Source organism: Symphalangus syndactylus, chromosome 17, assembly GCF_028878055.3.
Source record: "Symphalangus syndactylus isolate Jambi chromosome 17, NHGRI_mSymSyn1-v2.1_pri, whole genome shotgun sequence".
Classification (NCBI taxonomy): Eukaryota; Metazoa; Chordata; class Mammalia; order Primates; family Hylobatidae; genus Symphalangus; species Symphalangus syndactylus.
The window spans coordinates 21,495,326-21,506,154 of record NC_072439.2 but is presented as its reverse complement, the minus strand read 5'-3'; positions in this window follow the sequence as shown (position 1 = coordinate 21,506,154).

Genomic DNA, 10,829 nt, shown 5'->3' with positions numbered 1-10,829 from the left:
CTGGGATTACAGAAGTGAGCCACCATACCCAGCCAAGATGCATTGTTACTTCAAATCGCCAAGGGAGAAAAAACAGCTGCCAGTTAAACTATGACACATAATCATTTATAAGACACATCCTGATTTCCAAGTCATTGAAAAGGCGTGGGGAGGATAAATAAGTCAATTAAAAATGGTTGGCTGGGCGCGGTGGCTCACGCTTGTAATCCCAGCACTTTGGGAGGCCGAGGTGGGCGGATCACGAGGTCAGGAGATTGAGACCACGGTGAAACCCCATCTCTACTAAAAATACAAAAAAAATTAGCCGGGCGTGGTGGCGGGCGCCTGTAGTCCCAGCTACTCGGAGAGGCTGAGGCAGGAGAATGGCGTGAACCCGGGAGGCGGAGCTTGCAGTGAGCCGAGATTGCGCCACTGCACTCCAGCCTGGGCGACAGAGCAAGACTCCGTCTCAAAAAAAAGAAAAAAAAGGTTTTATTCGGCCTGGTGTGGTGGCCCACGTCTGTAATGCCAGCACTTTGGGAGGCTGAGGTGGGTGGATCACGAGGTCAGGAAGTTCGAGACCAGCCTGGCCAACATGGTGAAACCCCGCCTCTACTAAAAATACAAAAAATTAGCCATGTGTGGTGGCACAGGCCTGTAATCCCAGCTACTCGGGAGGCTGAGGCAAGAGAATCTCTTGAACCCAGAAGGCAGAGATTGCAGTGAGCCGAGATCGTGCCATTGCACTCCAGCCTGGGCGACAGAGCAAGACTCCATCTCGAGAAAAAAAAAAAAAAAAAAAGATGGTTTTATTCTTGAATAGGACAGTATTTAAGGAAAGAAAATAAAAAATAAAGGAAAAAAAGAAATTTTAAAATAAAAAAATGATTTTATGTGTACAGAAGAATTTAGCAACAAGGATGTCCACCATAGCACTTTTCATAAGGGCAAACCTGCTGAAACCCCAACCATTATGGATTAACTACACAAGTTAAGAGAGAGCCACAAAATATTGTGACTGAAGGGGTTTTCAGAGATTGTTCCAAAACCCTGGGGATCCTCAAAAGTGAATCAATTTCTCTCTTGATAATCTTTTTCATCTTCACTCTCCTATGAGTGCATAAAGCAAAAAATAAGTAATAAGCAGGTGACTTCTAAAAAGAAAAAACCTCTGGAAACTATGCCTCAACCCCATTCTAGAGCCTGCTGGCCCACTGCTCAGAGAAGGAAATGTGTACCCCAGGCTGACCCACTCTTAAGCCAACCCATTCTCCACTTGCCTCTGCCTTCAGTTACACAGCTGTACCCAGAGAGGGGTCTTGTCTTGATGCAGCTGTCCATCCACCCTCCCTGTGTTGCAATGAATACATCCCTGGTATCTTCTGTGCCTGGCCCCAGCCCACCCCCTCCTCAGAGCTCCAGCCACACATTCCAGTGCCTTCAAGACTCACCTGTTTTGAAGGGCAGATCGTTATATTCAATTATCTTGTTGAAACACTTCATGTGGTTTCTTTTTTCTTGACAAGCCTCTGACCAACACTTGGTGGTCATTCTTAAACTGTTGATTTTTCCCCTTCACACCTGTTCCCCTCCACGATCACAAGCTTCCCAGTCTCAAAAATGTCTCTACCTGGGACCTCAAGCCAGAAACCCAGGCAATATGGAGGCCCTTCCTCTCCTCATTCCACATATACCACTCATGGACAATTCCTACTTTCCTCTAAGGCAGATGCTTACCGCACCCCTACCCCCACCCTTCTATTTAGAAAATTTCTTTTTTTTTTTTTTTTTTTTTTTTTTTTTTTTTGAGACGGAGTCTTTCTCTGTCCCCCAGGCTGGAGTGCGGTGGCGCGATCTCGGCTCACCGCAACCTCCACCTCCTGGGTTCACGCCATTCTCCTGCCTCAGCCTCCCGAGTAGCTGGGACCACAGGCGCCCGCCAACACGCCCGGCTAATTTTTTTGTATTTTTTTAGTAGAGGCGGGGTTTCACCGTGTTAGCCAGGATGGTCTCGATCTCCTGACCTCATGATCCACCCGCCTCGGCCTCCCAAAGTGCTGGGATTACAGGCTTGAGCCACCGTGCCCGGCCGAAAATTTCTAAACATGCAAAAGAGTTGCCAGAAAAGTAGAAGATATAATAGTATACTATGGATATGGATTCACCAGGTTTTTGTGGTTCTTTGTTTGTTTTTGTTTTGAGACGGAGTCTTGCTCTGTCACCCAGGCTGGAGTGCAATGGTGCGATCTCACTGCAACTTCTGCCTCCCAGGTTCAAGCAATTCTCCCTGCTTCAGCCTCCCAAGTAGCTGGGATTACAGGCACCCACCACCATGCCCAGCTAATTTTTGTATTTTTCAGTAGAGGTAGGGTTTTGTTATGTTGGCCAGCTGGTCTTGACCTCCTGACCTCAGGTGATCCGCCTGCCTTGGCCTCCCAAAGTGCTGGATTACAGGCGTGAACCATCACACTTGGACTTTTGTGGTTTTGTGTGTGTGTGTGTGTGTGTTTTGAGACGGCGTTTCACTGTGTTGTTGCCCAGGCTGGAGTGCAGTGGTGTGATCACAGCTCACTATAGCCTCAACCTGCTAGGCTCAAGTGATCCTCCCACCTAAGCCTCTTGAGTAGCTGAGACTACAGGTGCCCACCACCACACCCAGCTAATTTTTGTATTTTTTGTAGAGATGGGTTTTCACCATGTTGCCCAGGCTGGTCTCAAACTCCTGGGCTCAAGTGATTCCCTCCACCTTGGCTTCCCAAAGTGCTGGGATTACAAACATGAGCCACTGCGCTGGGCCTATTTCTTTGTTTTAAGAAGCAAGGTCTTTCTCTGTTGCCCAGGCTGGAGTACGATGATTCGATCACAGCTCACTGCAGCCTCAAACTCCTAGGCATGGGAGATCCTCCTGCATCAGCCTCCCAAGTAGCCCAGACTACAGGTGTGTGCCACTATACCTAGCTAATGAAAAGAATTTTTTTGTAGACATGAGTTCTTGCTATGTTGCCTAGGCTGGTCTGGAACCTCCAGCCTCAGGCGATCCCCTTGCTTCAGCCTTCCAAAGCAGTGGGATTACCGGCATGAACCACCTGGCCTGGTCTCGCTCTTTCTCTTCCTACATCTACATTGATCTGTAGCTATCTACATACTATAGATATCTAAAAGTTATGTAAATGTCTACTTAAGCTTATAGGTATGAGCTACTGTATGCTACCTGAGCTTATAGGTATGAGCTACAAATTGCTATTATATTATGAGGGGAATTCAAAAAGTTGATGGAGAATGGAATTAAGAGATAAAAATTAAAAAAAAATCTTTATTTCTCACCATAAACTCCATCAAGGTCAAAGTCAAGACACTTTTGTAAACCATTATACCAGCCATTTAGTCTATCCCTAAAAAACTGAGGGTCCCAAGAATTTAATCATGTCACTGCAGCCTTTTTACATTTTCTTTTCCTTCCTTCCTTTCTTTCTTTTTCCTTCCTTCCTTCTTCTCTTCTCTCTTCTCTTCTCTTCTCTTCTCTTCTCTTCTCTTTTCTTCTCTTCTTTCTCTTCTCTTTCTGATGGAATCTCACTCTGTTGCCCAGGCTGGAGTGCACTGGTATGACCTCGGCTCACTACAACCTCCGCCTCCCTTCTCCTGCCTCAGCCTCCTGAGTAGCTGGGACTACAGGTGTGCACCACCACACCTGGCTAATTTTTTTTTTTTTTTTTTAGTAGAGATGAGGTTTTGCCAAGTTGGCCGGGCTGGTCTCAAACTCCTGACTTCAGGTGATCTGCCCGCCTTGGCCTCCCAAACTGCTGGCATTACAGTTGTGAGCCACCGTGCTAGGTCTTTTTTTTGTTTGTTCTTGTTGCCCAGGCTGGAGTGCAGTGGCATGATCTCGGCTCACTGCAACCTCCACCTCCTGGGTTCAAGTGATTCTCCTGCCTCAACCTCCCGACTAGCTGGGATTACAGGCATGAGCCACCACGCCTGGCTAATTTTTTTATTTTTATTTTTTAGTAGAGACAGGGTTTTGCCATGTTGGTCAGGCTGGTCTTGAACTCCCGACCTCAGGTGATCTGCCCTCCTTGGCCTCCCAAAATGCTAGGATTACAGGCGTGAGCCACTCCTCCCAGCCCAGTCTTTTTACATTCTTTTTTTTTTTTTTTTTGAGACGGAGTCTTGCTTTTTTTCACCCAGGCTGGAGTGCAGTGGCTCAATCTCGGCTCACTGCAAGCTCCGCCTCCTGGGTTCACGCCATTCTCCTGCCTCAGCCTCTCCAAGTAGCTGGGACTACAGGCGCCCGCCACCACGCCCGGCTAATTTTTTGTATTTTTAGTAGAGACGGGGTTTCACCGTGGTCTCGATCTCCTGACCTCCTGATCCGCCCGCCTCGGCCTCCCAAAGTGCTGGGATTACAAGCGTGAGCCACCGCGCCCGGCCTTTTTACATTCTTAACTGGAGAAAAATGGGTGCCCTTCAAAGATTTTAAGATTAGGAAACAAAAAGTCAGGAGGGGCCAAATCGGGACTGCCAAGTGGATGCCTAATAATTTCCCATCAAAACTTGTAAAATTGCTTGTTCGATGAGCAGAATGAGCAGGAGCGTAGTCATGCTGGAGAACTCTCTGGTGAAGCTTCCCAGGCTTATTTCTGCTAAAGCTTTGGCTAACTTTCTCAAAACACTCTCCTAATAAGCAGATCTTATTATTCTTTGAGCCTCCAGAAAGTCAACAAGCAAAATGCCTTTAGCATCCCCAAAAACTGTTGCCGTGAACTTTGCTCTTGACCAGTGTGCTTTTGCCTTGCCTGGACCACTTCCCCCCTCTTGGCAGTCATTCTCTGATTACGATTGGTCTTTAGGATTGCACCAGTGAAACCATGTATCATTTCCCGTTACAATCCTTCAAGGAAATGCATTAGGATCTCGATCTCACTTGTTTAGCATGTCCATGGAAAGCTCTGCTCTTCTCTGCAGCTGATCTGGGTGCGACCGTTTTGGCACCCATCGAGTGGAAAGTTTATTTAGCTTTAATTTCTTTTTTTTTTCTTTTTTTTTTTTTTTTGAGACGGAGTCTTGCTCTGTCGCCCAGGCTGGAGTGCAGTGGCGCAATCCCGGCTCACTGCAAGCTCCGCCTCCCAGGTTCACGCCATTCTCCTGCCTCAGCCTCTCCGAGTAGCTGGGACTACAGGCGCCCGCCACCACGCCCGGCTAATTTTTTGTATTTTTAGTAGAGACGGGGTTTCACGGTGGTCTCGATCTCCTGACCTCGTGATCCGCCCGCCTCGACCTCCCAAAGTGCTGGGATTACAAGCGTGAGCCACCACACGCGGCCTAGCTTTAATTTCAGTCAGAATTGTGTAAGCTGAGGCCGGGCGAGGTGGCTCAAGCCTGTAATCCCAGCACTTCGGGAGAAAGAGGCATGAGGAGGATCACTTGTGTCCAGGAGTTCAAGACCAGCCTGGGAAACCTAATGAGATCCCATCTCTACAAAAAATACAAAAACTTAGTGTCAGGCCTCTGAGCCCAAGCTAAGACATCATATCCCCTGTGACCTGCACGTATACATCCAGATGGCCTGAAGCAACTGAAGAGCCACAAAAGAAGTGAAAATAGCCTTAACTGATGACATTCCACCATTGTGATTTGTTTCTGCCCCACCCTAACTGCCTAACTGATCAATGTACTTTGTAATCTCCCCCACCCTTAAGAAGGTTCTTTGTAATTCTCCCCACCCTTGAGAATGTACTTTGTGAGATCCGCCCCCTGCCTGCAAAACATTGCTCCAAACTCCACCGCCTATCCCAAAACCTATAAGAACTAATGATAATCCCACCACCCTTTGTTGACTGTCTTTTCGGACTCAGCCTGCCTGCACCCAGGTGAAATAAACAGCCTTGTTGCTCACACAAAGCCTGTTTGGTGGTGTCTTCACACGGACGCGTGTGACACTTAGCTGAGCGTGCTGGCATACGCCTGTAGTTCCAGCTACTCCAGAGGCTGAGGTGGGAGGATAGCTTGAGCCCAGGCGGTCGAGGCTGCAGTGAGCCACGATCTCGCCACTGTACTCAGCCTGGGCGACAGTGTGAGAACCCTGTCTCCAAAAAAAAAAAAAGAGAGAGAAAAAAGAATTGTGTAAGCTGAACCAATTGAGATGTCTATGGTGTTGGCTATTGTTTCTGCTGTTAATTGTAAGTCCTCTTTAATTAAGGCAGGAACAAATTCAATTTTTTTCTGCAAAAAAATTGATGTGGATGGTATGCCACAGTGGGCTTCATCTTCAGCATGACCCAGGCTGGAGTGCAGTGGCGCAATCATGGCTCACTGCAGCCTCGACCTCCTAGACTCAAGTGATCCTCCCACCTCAGCCTCCTGAGTAGCTGGGACTACAAGTGTGCACCACCACGCCCAGCTAATTTATATATTTTTTGTACAGATGGGGTTTCACCATGTTGCCCAGGCTGTTCTCAAATTCCTGAGCTTCAATGATCCGCTGGCCTCAGCCTCCCAAAGCGTTGGGATTACAGGCGTGAACCACCATGCCCGACCTTGTCCCTTCTTAAAATGAGTTATCCATTTGTAAATTGCTGATTTCTTTGGGGCACTGTCAAGTTTTTGGAAAACATCAATGATTTCATCATTCTTCCACCCAAGCTTCACCATCAATTTGATGCTTGTTCTTGCTTTAATTTTAGAATTCGTGTTGCTCTGATAGGGGCTCTTTTCAATCTGATGTTTTATTTTAGTGTCTCAAACTAGGTCCTGTTCAGAAAAGTTATAACAAGTTAGTATGAGTTTATTTTGGTGCAAAAAAAAAATTGAACTCCATGCATAGTTTTTTCATAATACACATTTTCCATGAATTTTTGGAAGACCCTTCTTCTTCTCTCTCTTTTTTTTTTTCTATAGAGACGGTCTTGTTCTGTCACCCAGGCTGGAGTGCAGTGGCACAATCATGGCTCACTGCAGCCTTGACCTCCCGGGCTCAAGCAATCCTCCCACCTCAGCTTCCTGAGTTACTGGGACTATAGGTGTGCACCACCACACCTTGATAATTAAAAAAAAATTTTTTTGTAGAGATCGGGGAGGGGGGGTCTCACTATATTGTCCAGGCTGGTCTTGAACTCCTGGCCTCAAGTGACCCTCCCCCAATCAGCCTCCTAAAGTGCTGGGATTACAGGCATAAGCCACAGTGCCTGGCCAATAAATGTTTTTTGAATGAATGAAGAAATTAGTGCGTGGACATATTTTCCCATCAGCTATTACAATAACCAGACTCTGAGTTCCCTGAAGGCAGGGCCTGTGAGTTTCATTGTGTACCCTCAGCCCTCAATAGCTGATAAAAATAAGTATTCAGAAAATGCTTGTAAAATGAAGAAGAGAATATGTTTGGGACACAAAGTAGACCAGTGGTTGCCTGGGGCTGGGACAGGGAATAGGGAGCGACTGCAGATGGGCAGAAGGGATCTTTTTAGAGCGATGGAAATGTTCTTGAATTGGCTGTGATGGCTGCAGAACTGTAAAATCACCCAAAATCAGTAAACCACTCATAACAGGTGAATTTTATCACAGGTAGATTATACCTCAGTACAGCTGTTAAAACCAGTGTTGAGGGAGGAAATAAATGTTATCTTGGTAATACTGAGGACTCAGTGGTTATCAAGACAGCTCTCTTCCCTGCCCTAATGAGGCTTTCTGTGCAGGGTGGGGACGCCGACCCATTATAGACAGTGACAGCCTAGAGCCATCACGGCAGGATGGTGGGGAGGGGACAGGCAGAGGGGTGGGAGGCCAGGATGGGGGAATCGAGGGCAGAGAGTTTTGGCTGGGATGGGGGGCACAGGCAGAGGGGTCGGGGCGGGGACTGGGGAGGTGCAGGCGGAGGGCAAAGGGGTCGAGGTCCAGATGGGAGAGGCACAGGCAGACGGATCCGGGCCAGGGCGGGGAGGTACAGGCCGAGTTGAGGTGCATAAGGAACCATAGGAGCCCAAAGGAGGCGCCCGACCAGTCAGGGAGGACTTCCCAGAGGGGTGAATGGCTGAGCCAGGGCCTGAAGTATAATGTTCACGAATGCGACAGCAATTTTTTTTTTTTTTTTGAGACCGAGTCTCCCTCTATCACTGGAGTGCAGTGGCTTGATTTCGGCTCACTGCAACCTCCATCTACCGGGTGCAAGCGATTCTTCTGCCTCAGCCTCCCGACTAGCTGGGACTACAGGCGCCCGCCACCACGCCCGGCTAATGTTTACATTTTTAGTCGAGACGGGGTTTCGCCATGTTGGCCAGGCTGGTCTTGAACCGCTGACCTCAGGTGATGCACCTGCCTCAGCCTCCCAAAGTGCTGCGATTACAGGCGTGAGCTACCGCGCCCAGCCCAATTTTAATTTTTCTTAAACACTTTTCCTGCCTTAGCAAAGTCTTGGAGGGGCTGCCGCCCAGGCGCCGCGAGCGCAGGGCCACGAGGGGGCGCTGCTCCACCACGCTAAGGGATCGCTCCCGGCAACCACTTGGCCCCGCAGGTGCGGGAGGTCGGCGAGCGCGCCTGGAGGGTGGATGGGGTCGGTTACAGCCTGGGAGCCCGGGGTGGCGCGTGGCCCTGCGCAGGGCAGTGGAAGCAGCGGGCCCCCAGGGAGCATGAGACGCCGCGTTCCGTGGGGCGGTCCCAGCGCTGTGCAGCGAGGGGCCCGGGCCGTCCCCGGTCCCGCGCAGGCGGCTCCCGGAGAAACTGTGGCCTCCTGGGGGTGGAGCTTTAAAAAAAAAAAAAAGCAACAAAAACACCCAACAGGAAGCGGGGTGGGGGCGCCCGGCTCTGTCACCCGTGGAATGCATCAAAATAGCCTGCGCGGTCGGGGGCGGTTCCGGGAGAGTGGGCGGCCGCGAGGGGCGGGGCTGCAGCGGAGGGCGGAGCTTCCCAAAGAACTGGACAGAGAAGTGCAGAACCGGCCCCAGGGGGACGTCCTCCTGTTCCCCCAAAATGACCTCGATAGACGCTTGTGTGGGATGGGGTTCCCGGGTAGGGCGGGGCTCTCCAGTGCGGTGTCCCGGGTCTATTCTGAGCCGGCTGAAACCTGGAGAAGTGGGAGTGGGCGGTTGATCCGGGTTCCAGGGCCTCTTTGGAGCGAAAGACCCAGAGTCTCCATCCTGGGCGTGGGAGGGAAGATGGGAAATGGGCCAAGAGGAGCCTGTGGGAGGTCCTCCCCGGGACGGCCCCCTTCCATCTGCATCCGCGGGGACCGTTGTGGGGGCAGCTCTGAGAAAGGCTGCTCTGCGCGCAAGGAAGGGTGGTTGAACTAAGAGATCAGTCAGGGACGGGGTGTGGGTGCCTTGACTGTGTCCCAGATTTGCTGCGTGCTTCTGACCTCAGTTCCCCATCCTTCCAGTTGCTCAAATCCTCTCTGTCCCAGTCCTAGGCCGTTTCTGCCCCTCTCACTTCCTAGTGGTTTACAGAGGGGAACCAGTGAGGCTGTCTCTTCTGTGCCTGGCCCTGTGTTGGCACGGGGAAGTGACTGAGACGCCCCAGGCCCCCTTCTCCCTCACAGTCCAGTGAGGCAGATAGACCTGCCACCAGATAGTGACAGCCCAGAGTGAGTCATTGAGAGGACGGGGGAGGCACAGGCAGATGGGTCAGGGCTGGGATAGGGGAGGACAGGGGCCTGTAGGATCCAAGGGGAGAGTGGGTGCTGCTGACTCAGTCTGGGGGGATTGAAGAGCTGTCTAAACTTAGACCAAAAAAGATAGGATGGGGGCCAGGCGCCTGTAATCCCAGCACTTTGGGAGGCAGAGACAGGAGGATCTCTTGAGGCCAGGAGTTCCAGACCAGATTGGACAACATAGCAAGACCCCCATCTCTACAAAATAATGTAAAAATCAGTTGGGCATAGTGGTGTACACCTGTAGCCCCAGCTACTCAGGACGCTGAGGTGGGAAGACTGGTTGAGCCCAGGAATTCAAGGCAGCAATGAGCTGTGATTGCCCCAGTGCACTCCAGCCTGGGTGAGAGAGTGAGACCCCTGTCTCTAAAATAATAATAGCAAAAATACCGGGCTGGGTGCAGTGGCTCACGCCTGTAATCCCAACACTTTGGGAAGCCGAGGTGGGCAAACCGCTAAGGTCAGGAGTTCCAGACCAGCCTAGCCAACATGGTGAAACCCAGTCTCTACTAAAAATACAAAAATTAGCTAGGTGTGGTGGCAGGCGCCTGTAGTTCCAGCTACTTGGGAGGCTGAGGCAGGAGAAGCGCTTGAGCCCAGGAGGTGGAGGCTGCAATGAGATCGCACCACTGCACTCCAGGCCGGGCGACAGAGTGAGACTCCGTCTCAAAAAATAAATACATCCTAATGAAAGGATAGGACGGGGCTCAGGGCCTTGGAAGAGGGTCAGCTTCTAACAAAAGGTATTTGAACCGAGTCCTAAAGAATGAGTAGCATTCTTCCGGGAAGTGCTGTGTCACCATGAAGGAAAGGGTGTTCTCGGCAGAGAGAATGACAAATGCAAAAGCTTGGAGGTGAGAGTGTGGCTCATCTCTGGCAGGGTCCTCTGCTCCCTGCCTGGGACATCCCCCCAACATCATACCCTGACAGGGCTGTCTTAGGTCTCCTAGTCCTGGAGTCCACAAGCAGGTTAATGGGATGTAATGGAAACGCTATAGAGGGCAGACCCCTAGGCTTGTTCCCTCACAGCCTGATGCTTTTTTGTTTTTGAGACAGAGTCTCGCTCTGTTTTCTAGGCTGAAGTGCAGTGGCGTGATCTTGGCTCACTGCAACCTTGGCCTCCCAGGTTCAAGCGATTCTCCTGCCTCAGCTTCCCAAGTAGCTGAGATTACAGGCACCCCCCACCACGCCTGGCTAATTTTTGTATTTTTAGTAG